Source organism: Hyperolius riggenbachi, chromosome 1 (assembly GCF_040937935.1).
Source record: "Hyperolius riggenbachi isolate aHypRig1 chromosome 1, aHypRig1.pri, whole genome shotgun sequence".
NCBI lineage: Eukaryota > Metazoa > Chordata > Amphibia > Anura > Hyperoliidae > Hyperolius > Hyperolius riggenbachi.
Genome location: NC_090646.1, coordinates 149199676 through 149212864, shown reverse-complemented (window position 1 = coordinate 149212864; position 13189 = coordinate 149199676). Strand labels below are relative to the sequence as shown.

The window sequence follows — 13189 nt, the reverse complement described above, 5'->3', positions numbered from 1 at the left end:
TGCTAAGTCCCTCACCACTGGCTCCCGGTCCCTGGCGATGCTTCGCCAGGTGTCCTCTACTGCGCCTACGCCGCTGTCAGTCACCTTCACGTGGTCTGGAACGTACTGCGCAGGCGCAGCACACCCCGGGCCATGTGTAGGTGATTCACATCGGCGCCCGCGCAGCAGAAGACAACCTGGCGAGGACGGGGGGCCAGCGGCTGACAGCGGAGCTGCGGCGAGGGACATAGCAGCTGCCAGGGGCAGGAGGAAGCCTCGGGTAAGTAGTACTCTGGGTAGCATTACTTGATTGATGACTCCTTTAAATGGGAGACAAAAGGGCTGCCTGCACTTGTTAACAGGTAATAGTTTACACTACCTAGGTTCAATGTAATGTTTTCTACATCATGTATACTCCGGCCCCCCATTAGTTTGAAGTATGTTGACCCGGCCCTTGACTGAAAAAGTTTGGGGACCCCTGGTTTAGATAGTTTACACAGCAAATCTATCTGAAAACCGCTTCAATAGAAAATGATTTCTTCCTGTGATGCAATGACAGCAGCCATGTTGTTTGTAAACATTACACACAGCACTCAGCCTCTGAAAAAAAAAAAACTACTGTCCATGGAAAAGAGGCCTCTATGGGCCTGCTCTCTGCCACTAAAATACATGCATATACATTTTATTTGCACAGCACTGCAGGTGGAGTTAATGGTAGTGAAATACAGGTGGTGCCACCTGGCTTTATACTTTTGCAGTACCATCACAAATTCAAGCATTCCATTATCCCAAAAACTTTCAGTGACAAAGACTGAAGGACCTTAGCAGAGAGCTGCTTACCCAGTGTGTGCTGCAGACTAAGCACAGAGGGCAATGTCCGATCACACAGCAGCTGGCAAGTTCCAAGCTATAAAGCGGCACTTCCTATACTCCCATGCCAATCATTCCTTTCCGGAAAACAGAACAGCCCAAGCTCATGCAGCAGTGTGCCAGCTCAGCGTCTCCATCTTGCTCCACTCTCACCATACTGTAATTTTCTTTTAGGTAGGTCACATTCTGCACCCTGGGGAGTCTGACCTTCCATCCGTCAGCCCCAGCTGTGCTACCTGATGTCCCGTTATAGCTGCGAAAGTTGCTACCCCTGCTCTCCACCCTGATAGGCTGTAGCAGGTGGAGGGCGGTAGTAAAAACTGATGAGATGCAGTGATCGAGATGCAGTGATCCAGCTGCTGCCACATGCTGATCTTAAACAGGAACTGTAACCAAGGATTGAACTTCTTCCTTATCAGTAGTTGATACAACCTTTCCCACTAGAAATCTTTAACTTTTCTCAAATGGATCATCAGGGGTCTCTGTATGGCTGATATTGTGGTGAAACCCCTCCACAGTGTGATGTCAGCACCTCAGTACTGACATCACACTGTGGGATCATGTTGCATTGTGGGTAATAACAGCTGTTTCCAACTGCAGCATCTCCTTCCACATACATCACCTGCCATCAGTATGGCTTCTTTTCCACAGACAGTTGATAGGCAGTGAAATGCCTCTCAAACTTTCACAACTGATTAATGCTGCCTGGCAACTGCTTGCTGCTGCATAATAACTGCTCACTGCTGCCTGGTAACTGCTTGCTGAGTTAACTGCTTGCTACTTCAGCCAGTGTGACCATATGGCTTTAGCAACATACGCTTGATGACAGTTTTACCTGTCAATCCGGTGAGTGAGCATCAGAATGGGTTGAGGTGGAGGCCTTCTGACATCTGGTTACAGAGTGTACTCAATCAAGCACTGGACACTTACTTACTTACTTACATCATATCAGTGTCGGACTGAGCGCCTGAACTTTTTCATACACTTGGGATACTGAAGTCCGCTGGATCCCAACGCACTGCATGCACTGCGAACATTCCATAGACTTACTATTGCAAAGCGACTTTCAGTGACGATGCCCCCATAGAGTTGCACCACAACATTTCACTGAAAACCTAAGCTCAATCATTTGCATGATTGATTTGCACACTATGCAATCCATCTCAACAAACAATATTAACACATTCCAATGCGATGCAATGATATTCCTATGGGGCGCTGACTGCTGTGTGTTGCGGGATGACACACTGCATGCAGTACGTTTACTGTGCAGTGACTGTATGTGAGGCAATGCATTGCATTTTCAGCTGTGTTACTGAAACACAATGTGCAGAGTGAGCAGGGAGCTGCGTTTCCACTTGAGTGGAGATAGGACATTTTTGGGACATGGAAGGCACTTCTGTGCAATCTGCAATAATCCCGGCAGGCAGATACGTTCCCCCATGTATATGTGATCAGTTGTTCCATAGCAGCGCATTGTGAAAAAGCTTCAGTTTTTTTAGTGTATAGTGTGAAAGAAGCCATAGGGAAAATTAGACATTACCTTGCGCATCAGTTGTCTTTTCAGTTACAGTTTTGTAAGGGCTGGTTTACACGGACGCTTGGCGGGCATTTACCACTGGCGTCTGGGACTCGTCGTTAAAAACGCTTCTATTCAAGGGAATTGAACCGTTTGTACTGGGCTTTTACCCGCGTCTGCGCGTACACGTTGTTCCGATCCCGATTTTCCGCATTGTTTGAGGACGAAAAACGCCAACTGCGACGGGAAGCCAACATCAAAAGCCCAAATGCCATGCCACTGGAAGCCGAGCGGGCGTCCGTATGAACCAGCCCTAAAAGGAGCCGTTATAACTGAACTCATCAGTTTTTCAGGGTACAGGGTAAGGTCCTTTCACACAAAAGGTGGCCACACACCATACAAATTTTTTTTAAATATCTGTTCAATTCAAGCATAGCAATCAATTTTTCTGACTGATTGTAACAATTCAAAAATCTGACCAATGTACCACACACCTATGTCCAATTTTTCCCCTATCATGAATACAATAATTGAAAGCGCAGAAAACAATGATTGGAACTGTACATCAAATAATTGACAATCCATCACACACCATACAATTCTTGATAAAACTGGTGTGAAATTTCCAACATGTCCAATCTCCAAAAATCGGAAAACGGGAAATTCGATCGGATTTATCGTTCGAAAACAAAGAAAAGCATGTCCATTCACTTTTCTATCAGTTTTACCTGACTGGAAATGTACACCTTTTATCTGTGAACATACCCACAGAAAACTGATACAAAACTGAGAGGACACGACACCTTTTTACGCGTGAAGCAATCCTAAATCAACAACGGACAAAGTGGAACAGGAGCCATTTCACACGGAATCTTTTGCGTTCTGTTGCAACGAATGCCAATGCAATAATATTTCTATGGAACGTTGACATAGGATGTGATGCGGCAGGTCCCATCTGAATAAGGCGCAGCATGCTGTGCGTTTAACAGACAGCGTATTTATAGTGGCAGTGAAGCATAATTTCATTGCACTGTATGCTTCACTGTATGGTCACACAGTGTGAAAGGACCCTTACTGCTCCTCTTTTGCAACAGGGCCTGATGATCACGGTGTTGATGCTTAAACCTGAGATGAAACAAATGTATTAATTTATTACTACCCAGGGCTTCCACCAGCCCCCTTCAGACTGTAGGCTTCCTTGCCATCTCCCGAGGCCGCTTTGATCTCCTGCTGGGTGCATCAGTAACTTGCTTCAATTGCACTTTGCCGTGCATGCGTGGCCCCACTGCACACGTACACCTGATGCACTCCCATTGGGGGAGCATTCTGCTCCTACACAGTAATACTGTGCAAGTACAGAACAAGACGGAGAAGTGCATGCAGCCGGGCGACAATGTGGGACTGAAGCAAGTTCCTGATGTGGCCAATGGAGAATTGAAGCAGCCCTGGGAGACGGCGAGGGACCTCACCAGGGATGCTCACCGGATGAAATCCGAATGAGTTTCATTCGGATTTCATCTAGGTAATTAAAGCACCTGAGCGGGTGTGTGAGAGGGGGTTAAACTTACTCAGCAGGCATCTTCTTTAACCTGTCCCATGACGCATCCCACTCTGTGTTCCAAGCCGCGGTCACAGGATTACAAACACTTCCTCCTTCTGCGTTGAAGGAGGAAACGTAGTAGTCACGTGACGTGGTTTGCAACGCAGAGTGGGACGCGCCGTGGGACAGGTTAAAGAAGATGTAAGACCTGGATGAAATCCGAATGAAACTCATTCTGATTTCATCCGGTTAGCATCCCTGGACCTCACAGCCTGAAGGGGGCTGTAAGAAGCCCTGGGTAAGTTTAAGCGTACTTATTATCCCGCCGGTGAGGTGACGGCTCACCCTGCAGCTGCTCAAATTCCGGCGGCATTTAATACTATTCCCCCTTCGAGTCATAGCAGAGGGTGAAGTAATTTAGGGTCCGGCAATTGCTGACACCCATATTACCTGTTGCCGTGCACCAAAACAAACTGCTTCTGCTGAGGCATAACAAACTACAAAAATCACACTTACCTAAAGAGAGGGAATCCTTATAAGGCTTGCCTCAGCATCATGTCATCCCCTCCCCAGTAAGTTTACCAACAATAGCTTGCAATCTGATCAAGGCCGCACTCCTCTTCTGGCACGCGTGCGGCAGCACTGTGCCTGTGTGGGTTCGGCCATGCCTGCGCCGCTTGTGCTGGGCACACTACTGGGCAGACTGCAGCATAGCCTTAATCGGGTTGGATGGTGTATGCTGGAAGATGTACCATGCTCGGCCACTAGTGCATGCCGATACATTTCCCAGCCAGGAGATATAAAGGCATAAAAGACTGCATCTCCTGGAATGCACTAGTAGAGTTGGGCCGAACGGTTCGCCTGCGAACGGTTCCATGCGAACTTCAGTGGTTCGCGTTCGCGTCCCGCAGGCGAACCTTTGCGGAAGTTCGGTTCGCCCCATAATGCACATGGAGGGTCAACTTTTACCCTCTACATCACAGTCAGCAGGCCCAGTGTAGCCAATTAGGCTACACTAGCCCCTGGAGCCCCACCCCCCCCTTATATAAGGCAGGCAGCGGCGGCCATTACGGTCACTCGTGTGCTGCCTGCGTTAGTGAGAGTAGGGCGAGCTGCTGCAGACTGTCTCTCGGGGAAAGATTAGTTAGGCTTAACTTGTTCCTGTCTGGCTGCATACCTGTTCTGTGAACCCACCACTGCATACCTGTGCTGTGAACCCACCACTGCATACCTGTGCTGTGAACCCACCACTGCATACCTGTGCTGTGAACCCACCACTGCATACCTGTGCTGTGAACCCACCACTGCATACCTGTTCAGTGAACCCACCACTGCATACCTGTGCTGTGAACCCACCACTGCATACCTGTTCAGTGAACCTGCCACTGCATACCTGTTCTGTTCAGTGTACCCGCCACTGTATACCTGTTCATTGAACCCACCACTGCATACCTGTGCTGTGAACCCACCACTGCATACCTGTTCAGTGAACCCACCACTGCATACCTGTGCTGTGAACCCACCACTGCATACCTGTTCAGTGAACCTGCCACTGCATACCTGTTCTGTTCAGTGGACCCGCCACTGTATACCTGTTCATTGAACCCACCACTGCATACCTGTGCTGTGAACCCACCACTGCATACCTGTTCAGTGAACCCACCACTGCATACCTGTGCTGTGAACCCACCACTGCATACCTGTTCAGTGAACCTGCCACTGCATACCTGTTCTGTTCAGTGGACCCGCCACTGTATACCTGTTCATTGAACCCACCACTGCATACCTGTGCTGTGAACCCACCACTGCATACCTGTTCTGTGAACCCACCACTGCATACCTGTGCTGTGAACCCACCACTGCATACCTGTTCAGTGAACCTGCCACTGCATACCTGTTCTGTTCAGTGGACCCGCCACTGTATACCTGTTCATTGAACCCACCACTGCATACCTGTGCTGTGAACCCACCACTGCATACCTGTTCTGTGAACCCACCACTGCATACCTGTGCTGTGAACCCACCACTGCATACCTGTTCAGTGAACCTGCCACTGCATACCTGTTCTGTTCAGTGGACCCGCCACTGTATACCTGTTCATTGAACCCACCACTGCATACCTGTGCTGTGAACCCACCACTGCAAACCTGTTCAGTGAACCCACCACTGCATACCTGTGCTGTGAACCCACCACTGCATACCTGTTCAGTGAACCTGCCACTGCATACCTGTTCTGTTCAGTGGACCCGCCACTGTATACCTGTTCATTGAACCCACCACTGCATACCTGTGCTGTGAACCCACCACTGCATACCTGTTCTGTAATCCCACCACTGCATACCTGTGCTGTGAACCCGCCACTGCATACCTGTTCTGTTCAGTGAACCCGCCACTGTATACCTGTTCTGTTTAGTGAACCCGCCACTGCATACCTGTTCTGTTCAGTGGACCCGCCACTGTATACCTGTTCAGTGAACCCGCCACTGCATACCTGTTGTGTTCAGTGAACCTGCCACTGCATACCTGTTCTGTGAACCCGCCACTGTATACCTGTTCTGTTTAGTGAACCCGCCACTGTATACCTGTTCTGTTTAGTGAACCCGCCACTGCATACCTGTTCTGTTCAGTGGACCCGCCACTGTATACCTGTTCAGTGAACCCGCCACTGCATACCTGTTCTGTTCAGTGGACCCGCCACTGTATACCTGTTCAGTGAACCCGCCACTGCATACCTGTTGTGTTCAGTGAACCTGCCACTGCATACCTGTTCTGTGAACCCGCCACTGTATACCTGTTCTGTTTAGTGAACCCGCCACTGTATACCTGTTCTGTTTAGTGAACCCGCCACTGCATACCTGTTCTGTTCAGTGGACCCGCCACTGTATACCTGTTCAGTGAACCCGCCACTGCATACCTGTTCTGTTCAGTGGACCCGCCACTGTATACCTGTTCTGTTTAGTGAACCCGCCACTGCATACCTGTTCTGTTCAGTGGACCCGCCACTGTATACCTGTTCAGTGAACCCACCACTGCATACCTGTTCTGTTCAGTGGACCCGCCACTGTATACCTGTTCAGTGAACCCGACACTGCATACCTGTTGTGTTCAGTGAACCTGCCACTGCATACCTGTTCTGTGAACCCGCCACTGTATACCTGTTCTGTTTAGTGAACCCGCCACTGTATACCTGTTCTGTTTAGTGAACCCGCCACTGCATACCTGTTCTGTTCAGTGGACCCACCACTGTATACCTGTTCAGTGAACCCGCCACTGCATACCTGTTCTGTTCAGTGGACCCGCCACTGTATACCTGTTCAGTGAACCCGCCACTGCATACCTGTTGTGTTCAGCGAACCTGCCACTGCATACCTGTTGTGTTCAGTGAACCTGCCACTGCATACCTGTTCTGTGAACCCGCCACTGTATACCTGTTCTGTTCAGTGAACCCACCGCATCAGTGCGCATACCTGTGCAGTTAAGTGAACCCACCTACCTACGTGAGTGCACGCAGTGTGATATACCACTCCATGCATACCCGATATGGACAAAACAGGTAGAGAAAGAGGTAGTGCCAGAGCCAGAGGAAGGCCACCCGGCAGGTCTGCGCGAGGTCGTGTAAATGTAATTTCGTGTGGACAGTACACATAGAACAGTCCGTGCACCACTTCTTCTAACACATTTATTCCTCCAGTGTTGCAATGTCAGCAAATAGATTGGCACAAATACATGACAGTTTCAGGTTGCAAAACATCTTTGTAGATACATCTGACCTGTGCCTGGATGGGTGCGGGAGGGTGACCAGGGGGAAGTAGGACTGCGCGACAGCCGTTTCGCGCCGGGCGGCGCTTGCTCACGTGCAGTAGTCCTTGGGCAAATGGCGGCGTGTACGGGCTTCCGTGATGTTACTCGGAAGCCCCGCCCACCACGCGCGCCATTGGCCCCTGTATGCTGGAGCGTGATTGTGTGGGAGAGTGGGTGGGAGGAATCCAGCCTATGACGTCTCTTGCGCTTGTGGTTGCCATGCCATTCAGGCACTCGTGTGCTAATGTGACAGATCGCCGTAACTTGGCGAATATTAGTGACATGTGCAAATTCATGTAAACATATGGTGCTCGTGCTCATTACCACATCGTGACCTAATCATTTTTCAAAGTTAATACATCAAAACTTAACATGCTAAAACCTATGTGCATTCGTTCTGCCTATGATGTACATACCACCTCACATTGTGTCAGAATGATTGTCAGCTTTGTGCCTGAGATCCCATCTGCTTTTTATTTGTAAAAAAAGCCTTTATTAGACTATATATCTAAAACTACCCTTCTCACCTGTTAAAATCACCTGAGACTGGGATAAAGTGCGAAAGACAGGGACATGTTTATGGACAAGCGTATCACATAACCCTCCAGGTCTGCCCCACCTCCAATGGGAGAGGGAGCAGTGTATCCTCATATTCTCATCCCCACTTGACCAAACTGGTCCTATTCGTATATTCCCATTTCAGGGAAACGTACATTTGGGGGCAAGGGGAGGGGAAGGAGAGGAAGTAGATAATCTTACGTCCCTCACCTTATATGTTGGAGGGTACACGCTTCTATATATTTCTTTTGTACAGAGGGTCATCTGGTATTGAACCGGGGTTAAAGATCATTACGATCTGAGGAGAGGGGGAAATAAGGGGAGGGCCTATCCTCCTTCTCCGGGGGCAGCAACTCCCCTGAGACACACATGTATTGCGGGTCACACGGCGGTGCAACTGCGTGGCGGTTCCGCCCTGGGGGGAGGGGGGTGACGCCGTGAGGCCAATACGGCATCTCACTGAGCACCCCCCACACCCTTCCAGGGTAACGGACGGGGGCATGACCTCCCCTCTTCCCTAGGACCACCTTAGTCCCAAGAAACCACCCGCAGATCGAAGCACCCGCCTGACCCCATTTCACCCCACAAGTACCCCACTAAGGCACCACACCATCCAAGTCTGGATCCTATGGGGAGTAAATACCCCTAGGTCCCGACCTGTACCCATCGGGCCTCACTGACCCATAGAAGAGAGTGGGGATAAAGAGGGAGAAGAGGACAGTGACCGGGGAGGGAAAAGGGCTCTGGGCACCAGAGGCAACTTCCTGCACCCAACACCTGAAGGGGAGAGGGCACGTGGAAAGGGATGTCCACTGCGGGGTCGGGCCGGGGAAGGGACAGCACAAATCCTGGGGGCACTGAAGGGGCAGGGGAAGGGGCCGGTTGATTACTAGGGGTCAAGGAAGCAGGATAGCTCCAATCTGTCATTAAGGCCAACGGGTCCCATCGCCTCTGTGCGTAAGATCAATCGTGATTCACGTCGGGTTAATTCCTGATCTCTGTTGCCTCCTCTTCTGGAGTTAGCAACATGTAGGAGTCCTGCAAACCTTAGGCAACTAGCCCTGCCTCCATGTGACCCCCTGATGTGTTCAACTGGGGAACGCCCCAAGGGAAATCACAGGTGTGGCAGATGTAAATACTGCCCGCAGATGTTGGAGGGTACAAATCTAAGATTGGGGGGTATTCAATGGGAGGTGAAGGCCTTCATTACATGTCAGACCAAGTTTGTCTCCTATGCCATTCTCTGTCCATGTCACTTTTTCTACATAGGCAAAACAACCAGGCCATTGAAGGAGAGGGTGGGAGAACATCTCAAGTCCATAAAGTCAGGGAAGGGTTGCCCACGCCTGATTGAACACATCAGGGGGTCACATGGAGGCAGGGCTAGTTGCCTAAGGTTTGCAGGACTCCTACATGTTGCTAACTCCAGAAGAGGAGGCAACAGAGATCAGGAATTAACCCGACGTGAATCACGATTGATCTTACGCACAGAGGCGATGGGACCCGTTGGCCTTAATGACAGATTGGAGCTACCCTGCTTCCTTGACCCCTAGTAATCAACCGGCCCCTTCCCCTGCCCCTTCAGTGCCCCCAGGATTTGTGCTGTCCCTTCCCCGGCCCGACCCCGCAGTGGACATCCCTTTCCACGTGCCCTCTCCCCTTCAGGTGTTGGGTGCAGGAAGTTGCCTCTGGTGCCCAGAGCCCTTTTCCCTCCCCGGTCACTGTCCTCTTCTCCCTCTTTATCCCCACTCTCTTCTATGGGTCAGTGAGGCCCGATGGGTACAGGTCGGGACCTAGGGGTATTTACTCCCCATAGGATCCAGACTTGGATGGTGTGGTGCCTTAGTGGGGTACTGGTGGGGTGAAATGGGGTCAGGCGGGTGCTTCGATCTGCGGGTGGTTTCTTGGGACTAAGGTGGTCCTAGGGAAGAGGGGAGGTCATGCCCCCGTCCGTTACCCTGGAAGGGTGTGGGGGGTGCTCAGTGAGATGCCGTATTGGCCTCACGGCGTCACCCCCCTCCCCCCAGGGCGGAACCGCCACGCAGTTGCACCGCCGTGTGACCCGCAATACATGTGTGTCTCAGGGGAGTTGCTGCCCCCGGAGAAGGAGGATAGGCCCTCCCCTTATTTCCCCCTCTCCTCAGATCGTAATGATCTTTAACCCCGGTTCAATACCAGATGACCCTCTGTACAAAAGAAATATATAGAAGCGTGTACCCTCCAACATATAAGGTGAGGGACGTAAGATTATCTACTTCCTCTCCTTCCCCTCCCCTTGCCCCCAAATGTACGTTTCCCTGAAATGGGAATATACGAATAGGACCAGTTTGGTCAAGTGGGGATGAGAATATGAGGATACACTGCTCCCTCTCCCATTGGAGGTGGGGCAGACCTGGAGGGTTATGTGATACGCTTGTCCATAAACATGTCCCTGTCTTTCGCACTTTATCCCAGTCTCAGGTGATTTTAACAGGTGAGAAGGGTAGTTTTAGATATATAGTCTAATAAAGGCTTTTTTTACAAATAAAAAGCAGATGGGATCTCAGGCACAAAGCTGACAATCATTCTGACACAATGTGAGGTGGTATGTACATCATAGGCAGAACGAATGCACATAGGTTTTAGCATGTTAAGTTTTGATGTATTAACTTTGAAAAATGATTAGGTCACGATGTGGTAATGAGCACGAGCACCATATGTTTACATGAATTTGCACATGTCACTAATATTCGCCAAGTTACGGCGATCTGTCACATTAGCACACGAGTGCCTGAATGGCATGGCAACCACAAGCGCAAGAGACGTCATAGGCTGGATTCCTCCCACCCACTCTCCCACACAATCACGTTCCAGCATACAGGGGCCAATGGCGCGCGTGGTGGGCGGGGCTTCCGAGTAACATCACGGAAGCCCGTACACGCCGCCATTTGCCCAAGGACTACTGCACGTGAGCAAGCGCCGCCCGGCGCGAAACGGCTGTCGCGCAGTCCTACTTCCCCCTGGTCACCCTCCCGCACCCATCCAGGCACAGGTCAGATGTATCTACAAAGATGTTTTGCAACCTGAAACTGTCATGTATTTGTGCCAATCTATTTGCTGACATTGCAACACTGGAGGAATAAATGTGTTAGAAGAAGTGGTGCACGGACTGTTCTATGTGTACTGTTTACAAAGTGTTGATCCTTTAGCCTGCTTGCACGCTTCTATATGCAAAGGATCCAGGTTGCAGCAAGATTCAAAGGGACGGGATTGTTTACGAATACAGGTGCAGCAGACCTTTCCTTCCCCCACCACTGAGTGCCGGGCAACCAGCATCTTTTGTGTACCGAATTATCACTATAGCCCTGAGCACCAGTTGCATTGATGTATGCGGAAGGGGGAACACCGGGTGTGGAGCTACAAACATCAGGGAGTGACAGTGATTCCTCCCTAGATTATCCACTCATCAGCCAAGGCGTATCGGAAGGTCGCGCTGGAGCAAGTACTATTTTTGATCACAGCGTTAGTCCTGCACCAGCCAATCGGGAGGTAGTGACCAGGGTGTTGGAATTGAGACTGGGAAGTTTGTGTGAGAGGGAGACCAAGTTGTTTTGGACCGCAACCACGCTCAATAAGTACAAGGAAGCTGGATATATTGCCCGGGGTTTTAGATCGTACAGGGAGCCATCAGAGTATCGGGAGGACAAGCAGTTTATGGAAAAGTGGGAGACGGCCCACCTGAATTATTGTAGGACCCTGCAAGAGATTGTGAGGGAACGGACGGTGGCGGAGCACAATAAGATCTCCGGGGAGCTACAGGAGACCAGAGAGTTGTTGCATGATACAACAACAGGAGAAAACTTCGACGCAATTATCACCAAAATAGAAAAAAAGATCTTACCTATACAAAACGAATTGAAGGCGAGGAAGTTAAGGAAGTATCATCGGGACCAGGACGACTTTAAAGAAGGGGAAGATATTCAATTGGGGTCAGGGAGGCACTCCAAACAAAGGGGTCCCCCCTAAAAGGGGCAAAGGGTATTGGACAACAGACTCTGGGTCAGACACGGAGGACGATAGAGGAGCCAAGCGTCCAAAACCCAAGCAATACAAAAAGAAAAAACAAAGGGGTAATCCGGAGCCCAAACCCAAGCAACCAACCCCCAAACAATGTGCCTCGACCCCTTTAGGAAACGAGTCCGCCGAGGAGGCAGAGGGCGGAACAAATATGGAAAGGACAGTGACCTGGGACTCCCCGTTAGCAGTCAGCAACACCCAGGGGAGCAGCGGCACCAAGAAGAGGAGGACCAGGGAATAGGGGGAGGGAGAGAGGGAGATGATGTGGGGGAATTGCAGGTGGTCAATTTGACCGGGGAAGAAATCCCGGGATCATGCCTGACCCTTCTCAAAAAGGGCCTGGGATTTTCACCCACTAAGGACTTTGACTTTGTGGACTTTTTTATAGATCTTTATAAAACAACTAGGAAAATGATGCTGAAACAGATACACAGCAATGGGGATAAGGGGCTCCAAGGACAGAGTGATGGAGGCCCCACGATGACGGCAATCCCAGACTCCACATTGGGGTTTAGTCCCGTGGTGGATTGGGACCAGGCGGAGATGGAGGCACTCCGGATACTGGAGGAGCTGTGGGAGGAGGGTGGAGATTGTTCTCTGGATGATAGCAGTTCCCCTGGCCTCCATTTGAGTTTGGGCAACCCGGGGGCCTTCCGGGCGTGCAGGTCCACCCAGGCTGTGCAGATCCCCCCTGGTTCGCCAATAGATCAGTTTTTCCACCAGGTCGCTGACGAGATGAAGGCCCTCTGTTACGAAAAGGTACCAGACAATTTGAGTGGCACAGAGAGACGGGCCATGAGATGGCTCCAGCAACGTCGGGACCTGGTGGTGAAGCAGGCGGACAAGGGGGGAAATGTGGTGATAAT

The 13189-nt window shown here is 50.5% G+C and overlaps 1 long non-coding RNA gene across 2 annotated transcripts in view; it reads right to left on the bottom strand.

Annotated features, from left to right (window-relative positions):
- Positions 1-13189, bottom strand: part of LOC137568267 (uncharacterized) — a 51507-nt gene that overhangs the window by 28228 nt on the left and 10090 nt on the right. Inside the window, exon 1 of one of the 2 annotated variants that reach the window (XR_011030979.1) lies at positions 820-956. The exons of the other annotated variant lie outside the window; for it this stretch is intronic. This is a non-coding gene — a long non-coding RNA (uncharacterized lncRNA). Of the gene's footprint in view, positions 1-819; positions 957-13189 lie in introns of those variants that run through there. 2 annotated transcript variants of the gene reach the window in all.